Source organism: Schistocerca nitens, chromosome 7 (assembly GCF_023898315.1).
Source record: "Schistocerca nitens isolate TAMUIC-IGC-003100 chromosome 7, iqSchNite1.1, whole genome shotgun sequence".
Classification (NCBI taxonomy): Eukaryota; Metazoa; Arthropoda; class Insecta; order Orthoptera; family Acrididae; genus Schistocerca; species Schistocerca nitens.
Genome location: NC_064620.1, coordinates 20,368,874 through 20,384,289, shown reverse-complemented (window position 1 = coordinate 20,384,289; position 15,416 = coordinate 20,368,874).

Genomic DNA, 15,416 nt, shown 5'->3' with positions numbered 1-15,416 from the left:
AAGCGTAGTGTAGGCAGTCTCCCTAGTAGGTCTGTTACATTTTCTAAGTGTCCTGCCAATAAAACGCAGTCTTTGGTTAGCCTTCCCCACAATATTTTCTATGTGTTCCTTTCAATTGAAGTTGTCCGTAATTGTAATACCTAGGTATTTAGTTGAATTTACGGCTTTTAGATTAGACTGATTTATCGTGCAACCGAAGTTTAACGAGTTCCTTTTAGCACTCATGTGGATTGAAACGTCCCCTTAGAAAAATTTTACATGACTGTGTTTAAACTGACACACAATATTTCTAGCGCAACGCAATCTGACTTTCAATAATCTCTACAAAAGAATGGCCCTGACTAACATTAACCTATACCTTTCACAAATTTCTTACCTCACAAAAATCTTCGTTACTCGAACTACTGCAATACAGCAAGCGCCACTACTGCCAGCTAAATAAAAGATTCAAACTACGGAAGGCACTAACTACTGATAGGCATAGTTAGCAAATGAAAGATTTTAATAGAGAACAAACAATGTATTTACCTCAATAGTGTTCAAAAGTCATAATGTATACAGCAGTTCATGACATCCAGTTTTACAAATTTCAAAACTCCGCCATCTCTCTCCCCCCATCCACCACTGCTGGCGGCTCACCTCCAACTGCGCAACGCTACGCGCTGTTCACATCCAGCTGCCGCTGCCCAACACTACAATGGCAGACAACAATGCAAACTAGCCACAGACTGCACACAGCACAGCCAGTGATTTTCATACAGAGCGCTACGTAACGTTGCCAATAAGAAAACATAAACAGCCTACTTACATAGCCCCCATGCTCCGCACAAAAAATTTTACAAATTGTTTTGGGCACTGGCCAATACAGATTTGAAAAATTTTTCATAATTACAGTAAGAAAGGTATCAAATGCACACACTTATTAAAATAATGTTGGTCAAAAGCTAAAATTTTCTCACAGTCCATAAAGACAGTCCTGATCATTCATCACAGTAAAACTGCCGTTTCTTTTCTCAAAGTCTGAGCAGTAAAAGACAATGCACACGAAAGTAGTGGATTTCCATGCAGACTTGAAGAAGTAGTGTTGTCCTTCCAACGGAAAGACAGTGCTGACTCTTGACATGCTGACAGGTAATGGGCCACAACAGAGCAAACCCACAGCAGAGTCATTCGACGTTTTGAAGAATATTGGTAGGTAGGTCATCACAGAGCAGACCCCTTGTAGTCCTGGTAGAGATTATGGTATTGGTGGGCCACCAGAGGTGCAGACCCACTGCAGTCCTTGTAGAAATAATGGTACTGGTGAGTCAGCAAAGGTGTAGACCCACTGTAGTCCTTGTAGAAAAAATGGTATTGGTGGGTCATCAAAGATGCAGACCCACTACAATCCTTGTAGAAATAATGGTACTGGTGAGTCAGCAAAGGTGTAGACCCACTGTAGTCCTTGTAGAAATGGCCAGCAGCCATCTGTTGTGACTGTGCAGGTGCACAATCACCATTGAAGAGTCTTGCGGATAATATAGCAAGTCCATAACCACCACTTGTGCACTCACAAAGTTTTTGGAATTGTCCTTAGAACCAGCAATGCTGTCATCCAGTCCCTTGCTGAATTATTAACACACGTGCAAACACTAACAGTCCCTACTTGTCACATATTGTCCATATACTATGACCAACAGAAACGTGTGCAGTGAAATGTAACTTACAAGTTAATAATATGATGAACTGGTGTCAATTACAATTTTAGAACATAAGAATACAATTACAGAGGTACAAAATACATTATTAAAATCATAACAATACAGATAACATTTGTAGTACAGGCTTTACAAAAGAATCGAAATAACATATGTATCAGTGTTACAGGAATTATGACATGAGTACATACATAAAAGATCAGAATAACTTTCGAAACATCAACTTCACACATGAGCATTAAAACAGAACAGAGTAAATAATGTTTAAACATCTTTACAAAGTAAATAACATAGTATTAGAAAAATTCTACAACATAACAACATCAGCTAAACACATAAAGACAGGAAAAACACAAACACACAAGGGAACACAAACACATAGTGGGATAACACAAGGAAAGGACAGGGTTTCTTTTACTGCAGTATTTTGCAAACAAAACTTTCATTACTTCTCGGAGATCTCCCTTCGTTCTTCATTATTCCCAAAAGGTCCTATCTATACCTGCTTTCTGTACTTTTTTCGTATAACTTCTCAATGCATTTCTTCCAATTCATCGCAACTCATTCTCTTATATAGTCTACCCCCTCTTAAGCTAACTTACATCTACTGAGCTCAGATGCTAAACTAAGGGATGAGGCAGTGCAGCAGTACAAAACAATTAACACAAACAGCAATGACAAAATATTCAAATTGGCCAAGCAAGCAGCAATATTACAACTAATATTACGCAATGAGCAGCAAACAAGAGAAATAAATCAGTAGTAAAACTGGCTTAACAGAGTAATGTAAAGTGAAATTTAGTAGTGCTATGCCTGGCAAACAGCAGAAGCAAATGCAATAAATTATATCTAAACATGACAAAGCTCAAACAGAAAAATATTACAGTACAGACAACAATGCAGGTAAGGGAAATGTCTATTCATATCTTAATATCTATGTCATTAAAGTGGTGCACCACAACTTATTCTACAAAATAAATTACCAAGTACTTGAAAAGAAAATTATGTATGCAGTTCCTGTGAAGGAACTCCCTCATTTTTTTGAAAAAAATTATTATTTATTCGATCTGTAGACAGAAAATATTTATATTAGTACATCTATAAATTTTATTTCAACCAATGCTGCAGTGCAGCTAGAAACTAGATATTAAACAAATTGAGTAAATAAATACATAAAGCAAGCCATATGACATTTCTCTCAACTAGCAAGACAATAGCCGTGAAATGTTTCTCATTGTTTCATTAGGCATTTTAGTAAATATCATAAATTAAGAGCTCTACAGTATAATCATATGTTTTCAAGTTTGAGTGTGTCGTATTTGCGATGCTTTCTACAAAGGAATGTCAATAGCGAGGATAATGGCCTCCCTTTTTTTTCTACCTGTGCCTCTGAAAAGGCACACACTAATGGCTTTTTCTCCAGGCGTCTGACACAGCTGGGTGCCCACAACGCATTATGTGCAGGTGGTCACTTAACTTTCTTACGGAAATATTTACGACAGCAGTTTCCACTACAGTGGCAGTCTCATATAAAAAATTTCACAGGTCGAGAATTTGTGTTGCAAATGTGTAGAAACAAAATCCTATGAATATAACAGTGTCCAAAAAATATTCAGTGGTATTGTGATACATTCACACATGTACACACATTTCATAACTCTTAAAATACGGTTCTTGGTTTCCAACAACCTTTTTCACAAACCAGAGTCCCTAACCACTACTCATTATTCCTTACCTTATTCGTCGACACTTCTTCAATATTTCATCATAACAGATACGTAGCATACTCAAATAACTCATATAGCATCAGCTTATTGCTCAAAAACATACCGCAACAGCATAATACACATAGTCATCGTAATAATAACATCATAACACCTCAGTCAACTCTCAAAATCGTCGTAGCTTCCTGCAATAATTTAAAAACCTAAAAAAAAATTCTCTGCTCATTTCAATAGTGTCATCTACCTCAAACGTACTTTAAAATCATGCTCCCTTACCAAATACATCATTCAAAGCTCTCATAGTATCACAATGGTTCCGAAAAAGTATGAACAGTTCACAAAGTACAGACAAAATACAATTTCGTAAGTGTGAAGTTATCCAATGGTGTAATTACGTAAACATCTGTCACTGCCGTAGTAAAAAAGTTTGTCTCTCTCAGTTAAATGATCAGATAGCTGTGTAATTCTGTGTTAGAGAAATAAGGTACCGATGTGTAAAGTTATATAAGCAAATACCATATTAGCTAGGGCTCCTTGTGCTTGCCAAACACGTGGTACACAAAGTAGGCGTGTACTCCCCCTGAGGATTAATGTAATTATACCCTCAGGTGTTACAGATTACAGCAGTGGAATGAAATGTATCACGGAAAACGTTTGTATCATTGTACTTCAAATATCTTTAAAAATAAATGATTTAACTGCAAAATTAATCTCTCAAATACGTGTCCTGTAGCGCTAGATGTGCATCTTGTTGCAACATAATCTCTGTGGAAGTGTCGCAGTTATCGTCCTCCGAAAGCTAAGTTCTGCAGAAGTCAATGTACTTACCTCATGATTAACAAAAGTGAAATGCTTTGCGTATAGATATCTTAGTTATTACGCTTATTGTTGTGATGAAGAAAGTACTGTACTGTAACGTATTGCTGTGCTACAGAAAAGGCTGTCTCATTGTAGCTATACCACAAAAGTTACTACTAAAACATGTTTTACTTTCCAGAATAATACAGAAAAACTGTGCAGATATAAAACAGAAACACCGCAAAAGCAACATTGTAAATTGTCACTCATTAGTAGAGTCATGATAAAATCGTGTAGCTGTCACATAAACTAACCACTATGTCATCTGGTATCTCACTGAAAGTACTTTAAATCCAGAATGTATTTTCAAGTAAACCAAAATGTTGCATTAAAATCTCATTAGCAGTACTGGTAAATGTTCTAAGTATGTGAGCCTTATAGTCGTTACGTAATCGTGCAACTAACAAGCAAGAATGTACAAATACAACACTGTGTAGTCTGTTCACTATAACAATGTATTCGTAATTTCTGTTTAAAAATGTTCCCTAGGTTCTAGGCTGGATATTTAACTTCAAACATTGTTGCATGTTAACAGTTTCTTAAGTCTGACAAAGCATACTAGAAATGTGAAGTGAAAAGTTTTATGACAAAGACAAAGTTAAAAAGCAGATTATCTTTCAATAAACGGTTTTACATGTGAAATGTGGTGTAAACCTTTACTCTTCCTAGTACGCAGTGTTTCCAACTTCGGCGCAATTATCATGTGGTATACGTCGGTAAAGAATACTGGAATTTTTCTCAAGGTTAACGTCTATGTTATTTTTCTCTGAGCCAGATGGCGCACGCGGCTGCCTGTTGTGCGAGTCATTGTCTGTCTCTTCGTTGGCGCGCGCCGTTATTGGGATTAGGAGACCTAACTTCTACAAATTCACCTTGTCGAGAGGGCCCTGCTCTGTTTGAATCCCTCCAGTTCTGATGCAATTCAGGTCTGTCGTTACGATCATATCGCCTGTCGTCATGTCGGTAGATTCCATAGTTTCTTTCTTGTCGGTCACGTGGTGGAGAACTTCTCCCTGAATCGTAACTGCGCGCTGGTCCGTTGCGTCTAAAGTTATTCTGTCTCCCTTGATAATAATTGTTTGTGTTCCCATATTGTTTCTATGGTAATCTCTGTCATATTCATTACTACAGAAATGCGATCTTTCTCTGTAACTATTACACTGCCAGTGGTTGTCGTATGGGTGGTGTCTGTTTTCTTCACGATTTGCGTTGTAAGAATAGACTTGTCGTGTCCAGTTATTATTTTTTTCATCGCGAAATTGCGAGGGATGTGACCTGTAATTGTTGTGTTCCTGTTTTCGCGGTCCGCGATTGTCAGTGTCAATTTCTAATTCTTGTAAGAGTCCCTGAAAAGCTTCAATGTCGTCTTTGCAACGTCCTGCCAAAATAATATGTCGTAAATGTTCAGGTAATTTGATTAAGCAAATGCGGATGAGTTCTGAGGGGCTGTATGGGTTTGAAAGATTATTATTATTCTGGATTTACAATGTGAGTACATTTTTCCAGCACCTATTCTAGATTACAGTAAGTCACTAATTATTGTTCTCCACTCTTCTCTATTTGTCCATAAATCTTCAGGAATGTTGTTCTTCCTCATTGCTGACTGAACTCCCTGTATCCATGTATCAGGTGGTCGTCCCCTTTTTCTTCTTCCAATTGGTACCCAGTCGATTATGCATTTTGGTAGCCTTTCCTGTTCCATTCGTCTGATGTGTCCATACCATTTAAGTTGTTTGTGCTCAATGAAATCAATAATTGAATTTTTACATTTCATCTTGTCTCTGATTACTTCATTTCTTATTCTTTCTCGTCTTGATATACTTGCTGAACGTCTCCAGAAATCCATTTCTGTGGCTAATAGTTTTGATTTCAGTTGCCATTTTGTTGTCCACGCTTCTGAACCATATGTAATAATGCTCCTAACTATTGTTTTAAAAATCCTTATTTTCTTATCAGATGTTATGTGTTTGTCCCAGAGAATTCCATTCAATAAAGAGATTGTCGTCTTTCCAGAATTTATTCTTGATCTAATTTCTTTGTCCTGTTTCCCATCATTTGTAATTTTCACACCTAAATATTTATATTCCTCAGTAGCTGTTATTGTTCCCATCCCTTCTTCTAATATTAAGTCTCCATTCACTCCACCAATTACCATGTACTTTTTTTTATTCATGTTTACATTTAGACCTGATTTTTTATATTCTTGAATCAATTTTCTGGTCATATACTCTATGTCCTCATAGTCTTGGTCTATAATCAGTTGGTCATCTGCAAATTGTAACGGGTATATTGTTCTATCATTTATTGGTATTCCCATAGCGTGACATTTTTTCTTCCAATTCTGTAAAGTTACTTCTGTATATATTTTATACAATGTAGGTGAGATGCTACATCCTTGACGTAATCCTTTTGTGACTTGGAATCCATGTGATAGATATTTACCAATTTTTATTTTTGAAATAGAATTTTTATATAAATTTTGAATTGCTTTAATTATTCTTGGATTTATTCCTATTGATATTAAAGCTTTCCATAAACTGGATAAAGGCACACTATCATAGGCTTTTTCTATATCTATGAATACTAAATGTATAGGTTGTGCCCAAACCATTTTTTTTTCAATAATTTGTTGTAGGCAAAAGATATGATCAATTGTTGATCTTCCAGCTCTAAAACCTGCTTGTTCTTCAGCCTCCTTTTCTTTGTATTCTTGTTCTAACAAATATTTAATAATTCTTCCATATAATCTACTGAAGGTATTGGTCACTGTTATTCCCCTATAATTTTTACACTCATCTTTCTCTCCTTTTTTATGTATCACTGAAATATATCCTACTTTCAAATCATTAGGGACATCTTCCCCATTTAAACATCTTTCGAAAAGGTTTCTTAACAATTCCATTAATTTCTTTGTTCCTAATTTTAATAATTCTGTAGGAATACCTCCAATGCCTGTAGCCCTTCCATTCTTTAAATATTTTATTGCAGTTTTTACTGTCTCTATTTCCAAACGGATGTAATTCTCTGCTTGTAGATCTATCATTTCATTATATTCAGGGTTTCCCAAGTATTCTTCCCTGTTTTCTGTTAATAAACTTTTAAAATATTTTTCCCAAGAGTCATGAGTAATATATTTAATATGTGTTGTTTCTTTGGAATTCCTTCTTAAATTTTTTATAGTTTTCCATGCTTCTGTGTTTCTTTTACCACCAATATAGGATTCAATTTTTTGACATGACTGTTCCCAAACTTTGTTTTTTGCTTCTGCAACCTTTTTCCGGATTTTCGCTTGTTGTGCATTAAGCTCTATTTTATCTTGAAGATTTCTGGTATTTAACCATTTTAAATATTTTTCTTTCTTTAATTTCACTTCCTTTTTAATTTCTTCATTCCAGTAGTATAATGGATGGTTTGTACATGTTTCTTCTGTTTCTCCTAAAGCTTCCTCGGCGGCTTGATGTAGTTTATTTACAATATAATGATATTGATCTTCTGTATTATCAAACTCTGTTTCTAACAGTTTTTCATCTAATCTCTTTTGATATAAAAATATTGTGCTTTCATTCTCAAAACTAATCAAATTATATTTAGGAATTTTGATTTCTGTTTGTATATTTTCTATAGGACAATTTCGATTTTCTTCAGTGCTTTTTCCTCTGAAGGGGAATAAAAATTTGGAATTTACCAAATAATGATCGCTAAGAGTTATCCCTCTATATACTCTTATGTCATGTATTTTTATCCTCATTTGCTCTTTAATTATAATATAGTCTATTATTGATGTATCTTTATGCCATGTGTATTTATGTATTTCTTTATGTTGATAAAAGCCATTTAATATTTTCAATGAATTTTGTTCACAGATATCAATAAGTCTATTACCATTATCATTTATAACATTTTCTCCAAATGGTCCTATAATTTTATTTCCAATTTTACTTCCAGTTCTACTGTTAAAATCCCCTGCAATAATAATCTCCCTGGTTTTCCCGATATCCTCTATGATTCCATTTAAATTATTATAGAAATCATCCTTTTTACAAATTGGTTCATCTTCACTTATTCCATATACTCCTATAATAGTAATTTTGTATCCATGAATATCAATATTAATTTTAATCAGATTTTCATCAATAGGTTCCCAGTTTGTGACCATTCTTTTGAATTTGTTTTTCATCAATATCGATATCCCCCGTTTTGCTCTTTGATTTTTTGGGACACCACTATAGAAATGTGTATATGATCCTATTCTTTCAATACCTCGTCCTTTTTTCTTAGTTTCTGGGAGTATAATAATATCTTCATTTCTAGCCTCCATTTCTTTAATCACTTCTCCTACTTTATTTTGTAATCCTTGTATATTCCATACACCAATTAAGACAGTCCGTTTTCTTAGCCTTTTTCGTCTCCTATTATATCCGTCCTGCTGTAATCTTATAGGCTTTTTAACCAGTGAGGTTTTTCCAATGAATGGAGAGTTGGCCCATCGCATTAACCCCCAACCTGGAGGACCAGGTAATTTTTGCTCAAGGTTTTCTTCCTTTAGCCTTTGGTAATCCAATACCTAAACTACAAGGCAGTAGTTGCTAGTTTTGGTCCACCCCGGGTATTTTACTTCCCCGGTACCCTCCATATCTGGTGGGCATTCCCCTATCCACCACCTGGGGAGGCGCCCGATGGGAGACTAGCAACTCCACACGGGTTTGAAAGATACTGATTCTTATGCAACATGTCTTCAAAATCTTTCATAAGACTGGAAAATTCAGATTGTTCGAAAAGTTTCATCATTATGATGCTATGTTTTACTCGGTCTTGTGTAGCTTGAGACCGATACGCTGAGAGGAAGGAAGGCATGATAAAATTCTCCTTCACTGTGACAATCGTGAATGACTGATCGCATTCTTACAGCTGGTTCATTCTCCAAGTAGCCACACATAAATTCTAACCCGTGCTCCAACGACCAGTTGGGAGGAAAACAATGAGAGAATTGATGAAGCCATGCTTGTGGATGAATGTCGTTGTCAGAATTCTTAAATGTTTTGAATTTACGTGTAGTAATGAACAGCTTATAGTCAAAATCATCGTGTCGGCGAGTCGCACATCGCTCATTGTTACTTCGTTTCGGCGGTTCCATCTCAAAATTCAATGCGCCTTGCCAATTTCTTTCATAATTTCCGAAGTGTCCTGTGTTATTATTTTGTGGTTGCTCCGTATTTCTATGTCCCTCTTCCCGCACTGGAGCGCGAGTGTCCTCTGAAATATGTAATTCTTGTATTACTTGTGCCAACTGATCTTGTACTTCCCGGATTTCTCTTTTGTACTGTGTATTGATTTAATTTTGATTTTGTTTGAATTTTCTAATTTGTTCATACTCTTCAGTGTCAGTGAAAGCTACAGGTCTTGTGTCATTCAGATCATCATCTACCTTTGTAGATAAGTTAGTGAACTGATCTGAAAGTTCAGCTACTTTATCCGATAGTCAAATTATTTCCTCTGTGTGTTTTTCTGAACCAAGTTTCAGAGTGTCAATTTGTGTTGAAATCGTATCTACTGTGTCTTTAAGTTTTCCTGAGTTTTTGCAAGTTGCGTAACCGAATCGGTAGATGCAACTGAGTCAATTTTAGCTTGCAAGGTCTCATGATTTTCATGAACAATAATTTGCAGTTCTTTTATGGCTGCTTCGTGGTTCTGTAATGCATTTTCATGCCGCGAAAAAATAGGTTGGAAATGCTCACAAATTTGTGTTTTTACGTCATTACAGGCTTTTTGACATTTCAATTCAATGTTATGTAACTCAGCAGTTAAATCTTCACGTGTTTGTTCAAGTGTGGTGTCTAACTTCCGAAGATTTTGTTCCATTGTGTCTAACTTTTGAAGCTTTTGCTGTGTTTGTCTCTGATTTTGTTCCATTGTGTCTAACTGTTGCTGTGTTTGTCTCTGGTGTTGTTCCATTGTGTCTAACTTTTGAAGATTTTGTCCCATTTGTTTCTGATTTTGTTCAAGCGTTGTGTCTAACTTTTGTAGCCTTTGTCACATTTGTTTCTGATTTTGTTCCATTTGTTGCATTAATTGCAATAATAATGTATTAGTGTCTGGAATGTGTTTCTCTATGCTTTTTGGCAGTGCATTTTCACCGGCGACATTCACGTTTTGACAAGCAGAAAATGTGTCTTGACTCATTTGAGAAAACGGTGAGGACCCAAAACCTGAGTCTACAGTATTTGCAATATTGTGTTCTGTCATTTCGGATTTCTGAGGCGAGCTGTTGCCGACCGATCGATCGATAATGCTTCCCTGTTCACTACCTGTTTCACTGTCCACGCCATTATTTGACGCCCGCTCCATTTCCCTATGCACAGTTACCAAATTACTACTGTGAATGTCTGTTAATTCATTACACAGTGGTGCTGGTAAGCTACGCTCGTCGTCACTATTATTTTCAGTTTACTTTGGAGCCTAGTGTTACGTTTTTCACACGCCATTATTGTCACAATATTTCACACGATAACACAGAAAAGCGCAATTTGAAGAGCAAAATAAGAAAACACATTAACATAGCATTGAAAATAATATCTAGTTAATTGCAAGCGCAGCTGCGAAATAACTGGTGCAAATTTACATGCGTGCCACACCTGTTTTACTGTACAACAATGAAAGACTGCGACTACAAAGGAAATACTCTCTACAATTACGCGCTGGCAATAAACAAAATCTACACTAATTACACAACTACAAGAAAAAATCAAAAGATTCCAGTGAGGTATCCTCGGCTAAGGGTCAACGTATGAAACGTCCCCTTAGAAAAATTTTACATGACTGTGTTTAAACTGACACACAATATTTCTAGCGCAACGCAATCTGACTTTCAATAATCTCTACAAAAGAATGGCCCTGACTAACATTAACCTATACCTTTCACAAATTTCTTACCTCACAAAAATCTTCGTTACTCGAACTACTGCAATACAGCAAGCGCCACTACTGCCAGCTAAATAAAAGATTCAAACTACGGAAGGCACTAACTACTGATAGGCATAGTTAGCAAATGAAAGATTTTAATAGAGAACAAACAATGTATTTACCTCAATAGTGTTCAAAAGTCATAATGTATACAGCAGTTCATGACATCCAGTTTTACAAATTTCAAAACTCCGCCATCTCTCTCCCCACATCCACCACTGCTGGCGGCTCACCTCCAACTGCGCAACGCTACGCGCTGTTCACATCCAGCTGCCGCTGCCCAACACTACAATGGCAGACAACAATGCAAACTAGCCACAGACTGCACACAGCACAGCCAGTGATTTTCATACAGAGCGCTACGTAACGTTGCCAATAAGAAAACATAAACAGCCTACTTACAGGATGACCTCACACTTTTCGTTATGCAGGGTCAACTGCCACTTTTTTCACCATTCAGATATTTTTTCTAAATCGTTTTGCAGTTTGCTTTGCTCTTCTGATGACTTTATTAGTCGATAAACGACAGTGTCATCTGCAAACAACCGAAGACGGCTGCTCAGATTGTCTCCCAAATCGTTTATATAGATAAGGAACAGCAAAGGGCCTATAACACTACCTTGGGGAACGGTAGAAATCACTTCTGTTTTACTCGATGACTTTCCGTCAGTTACTACGAACTGTGACCTCTCTGACAGGAAATCACAAATCCAGTCACATAACTGAGACGATATTCCATAAGCACGCAATTTCACTACGAGCCGCTTGTGTGGTACGCGAGTCAAAAGCCTTCCGGAAATCCAGAAATACGGAATCCATCTGAAATCCCTTGTCAATAGCACTCAACGCTTCATGTGAATAAAGAGCTAGTTGTGTTTCACAGGAACGATGTTTCCTAAACCTATTTTGACTCTGTGTCAATAGACCGTTTTCTTAGAGAGAATTCATAATGTTCGAACACAATATATGTTCTAAAATCCTACTGCAAATCGACGTTAACGATATGGGCCTGTAATTTAGTGGATTACTCCTACTAACTTTCTTGAATATTGGTGTGACCTGTGAAACTTTCCAGTCTTTGGGTACGGATCTTTCGTCGAGCGAACGGTTGTATATGATTGTTAAGTATGGAGCTAATGCATCAGCATACTCCGAAAGGAATCTAATTGGTATACAGTCTGTACCAGACGACTTGCATTTATTAAGTGATTTAAGTTGCTTCACTACTACGAGGATATTTGTTTCTACGTTACTCATGTTGGCAGGTGTTCTCGATTCGATTTCTGGAATATTTACTTCGTCTTGTTTTGTGAAAGCATTTCGGAAGTCTGTGTTCAGTAACTCTGTTATATCACTTATGTACTAATGGTGGAATAATAAGAACCACGAGGGGTTTGCCCTTGAGTGGCACATTTGTGGCAACCAGTGTGTTTGACGCTCGGTGTGAGCTGGTTCGAGGAGACGGCTGGTCTCTTCTGGGCATTGTCAGTACGGTTTGCGTGCAAATTTGCCTGGCCAAAGGTACTCAGCAGATCTTCGAAGAGATAAACGTTTATCCAAAGATGTAGTGCAACTGTGGCCTGAGGCGGAGATCGTTGTATTTTGTGCGACAGTAGGGTGCTGGGTGACTTATGGACACCAAAGTATTATGGCGGTTCGTCTAATCGTGTGTTCCACGCCTATATTTCTGCTCTAGAAAGCATGCCCATATTTCTAGTTATGCTGCCTTTTATGGACACTAGTGATGACAAATCAGCATCCGGTTAACGTTTTGATGCTAACAGTCGTCATTACATCACACAATTGTCTCCCTTAGGAACAATTGTAATTCTTTTATTATATCGCGCCGTTTCTTACATCGCCATAACCTTTCTGATTACATGTACGTGTAGCTCGTATCTCACGCCTGGGATAGACGGATGTGGAATGAGTTATTCCTATGTGGTATAAGTGGAGTGATGTTAAAAGTCCTCATTCCAGAGACAAACACTCAGATACACATGTATGTAGAAACTAGTTTTTAAGTGCGCTAAATGGGATCCAACTTTTTTAAAAAAATTTCGTTGGCTGTTTTGCTCATGCTATTAGCACTTTTTTTTGCCAATTTTGTGTCCAGGGGTATCAGAGATTTGTGTAAATTTCTAATGCTAAATGACTGACTAAATTATAACGTGTGACCACTGTGTTATCATTTAAAAAAGTAGCGCCTGGAGGAGACAAGTGTCCCACTGGTGTCATTGTAATTTCCTTGCAATTTGGTAAAATCGTGTGGGGTATCTGCCACTAGTGATATTCGTTCCCAGAAACAAATTATAGTTGTTTTCAGCTTACCTGATGAAATGTCTGGATCTGCAATAAATGTTTTCGGGTAGTACTACTCCGGCGCCATATGCCGTTGTATGCTGCGTGGCGGTTGTCTACGTAGTGGGTCTGGAGCTAGTGGGGCGCCTTGATTATCAACCAAGCTGCGGTCAAAAGATATTTAATAATCCATGTCAAGTACTGGTAATTTAACGTAACCTTATGGGTTTTTAATGCTACCTTATTGTAAGCGTGTGTGAGATGCTTTCATTGCCTGGTGTGTGAAGCGTGGACATAAATTGCAAAACGTTCTTAAGTTATTTCTTCATGATTAGTAGAAAATTGTGCCTGTTATACTGAGTTGTGTAAATTATTCTGAGATTGTCGTTTCTGGTAAAGCAGTTTCAAGTAAATTTTAACTATGTATGTGGCCATTGTGCTTTTACGGGTTTTTTTTGTTAAGTAATTTCAAGTAAATTTAAATTTTAAAGGGAAGTGGTTCTATTTGGTTGCGAGTTTTAGTGAATTATTTAATTGAGGGTTATTTGCTAAATATTCATATCTCCAGAATGTGTACTGAAAAAGCAAGATTGTGATTAATGATTTAATAATATGTAATCACTGGTGAATGTTTCCTTTTAATAAAAATTTGAAAGTGTCAGGCCACCTTTGTAACACCCAGACCTCGCTCCACTAGTCCAGGGGTTAATACGATTCTCTCGTAAGTCCACACAATCTCGCCAGCTGTCTTGCACTATACTACAGTGTTGTTCGTAAACAAGTCCAAAATTTCAGAAGACGAATGCGCGAAAACTAGAATGCACAGAGTGATAGGGGTACAAGTGCAGACAGTTTTATTGATGACTGCGGAGAGTGTATCGGACAATATTACATCAATATTACTTTGTTTGCATACCAATAAGTATAGCTATCAGGAGTAATATGGTTTTACTTTGGTAGTACAAATACATGTGGCAATAGTACGCCATTAATGCTTATTTCGCTCTGGGCGACAGTCCGCCCACACTAGCTGAACGGTCAGCGTGTTGGAATGCCACGCACAGGGGCCCGGGTTCGATCCCCGACTGGGGTGGGAGATTTTCTCCCCTCAGGGGCTGGGTGTTGTGCTGTCCTCAATATCATTTCATCACCCTTGTCGGCGCGCAAGTCGCCCAATATGGCGTCGCACTCAATAAGACTTGCTCTGCTCAGCCGAACTTCCCGCCTGGGAATTCCCGGCCACTGACGCCAAACGATGATTTCCATTTTCTGGGCAACAAATCAGGTAGTTAACAGTGGACGCCTGGACGCAGAACGGTTAGTCTATACAGACAGGCGTAATCCACTTGGTGATGCAGTTACGAAAGCATAGAAAACATCAGGTAGTTAGTCATGTGACGTGTTTGCGGGAAAAGTGTGAGACCTAGGGAAACTGACACACTGGAGCAGACGCATATTAAGATACCAACGATCGTAACGTCTGCACTTGTACCACTTTTCACCCTCTATACGGAAAAATCGGCTAAGTACGAGGGATCCATGCAAAGTTAATTATGTATACAGATAGTTCATCCAGCCTGAGGAACGAGAATCTCGACGACTTTAGTCTGTTATCGATATCTGCAAGATCTCGGTTGTGGCAATTCCAAGACCGCATCAAAACCTGTACAGTCGTTCTTGAGACTGGCCCGGACTTCAAAAAGTAGCAAGCGGAGGACTTCAGCTTATATATGTAGCGAGAAGATTTAATAAAGTATTTTTTATTTACTTACTAAAACTTGACTACAATGAACGTTTTATGCCTGTACGCAGTAATATTTTTCTATTATACCTTTGACCGTAGGATCTAATGGCAAGGAGATACTTTTTTATGTGA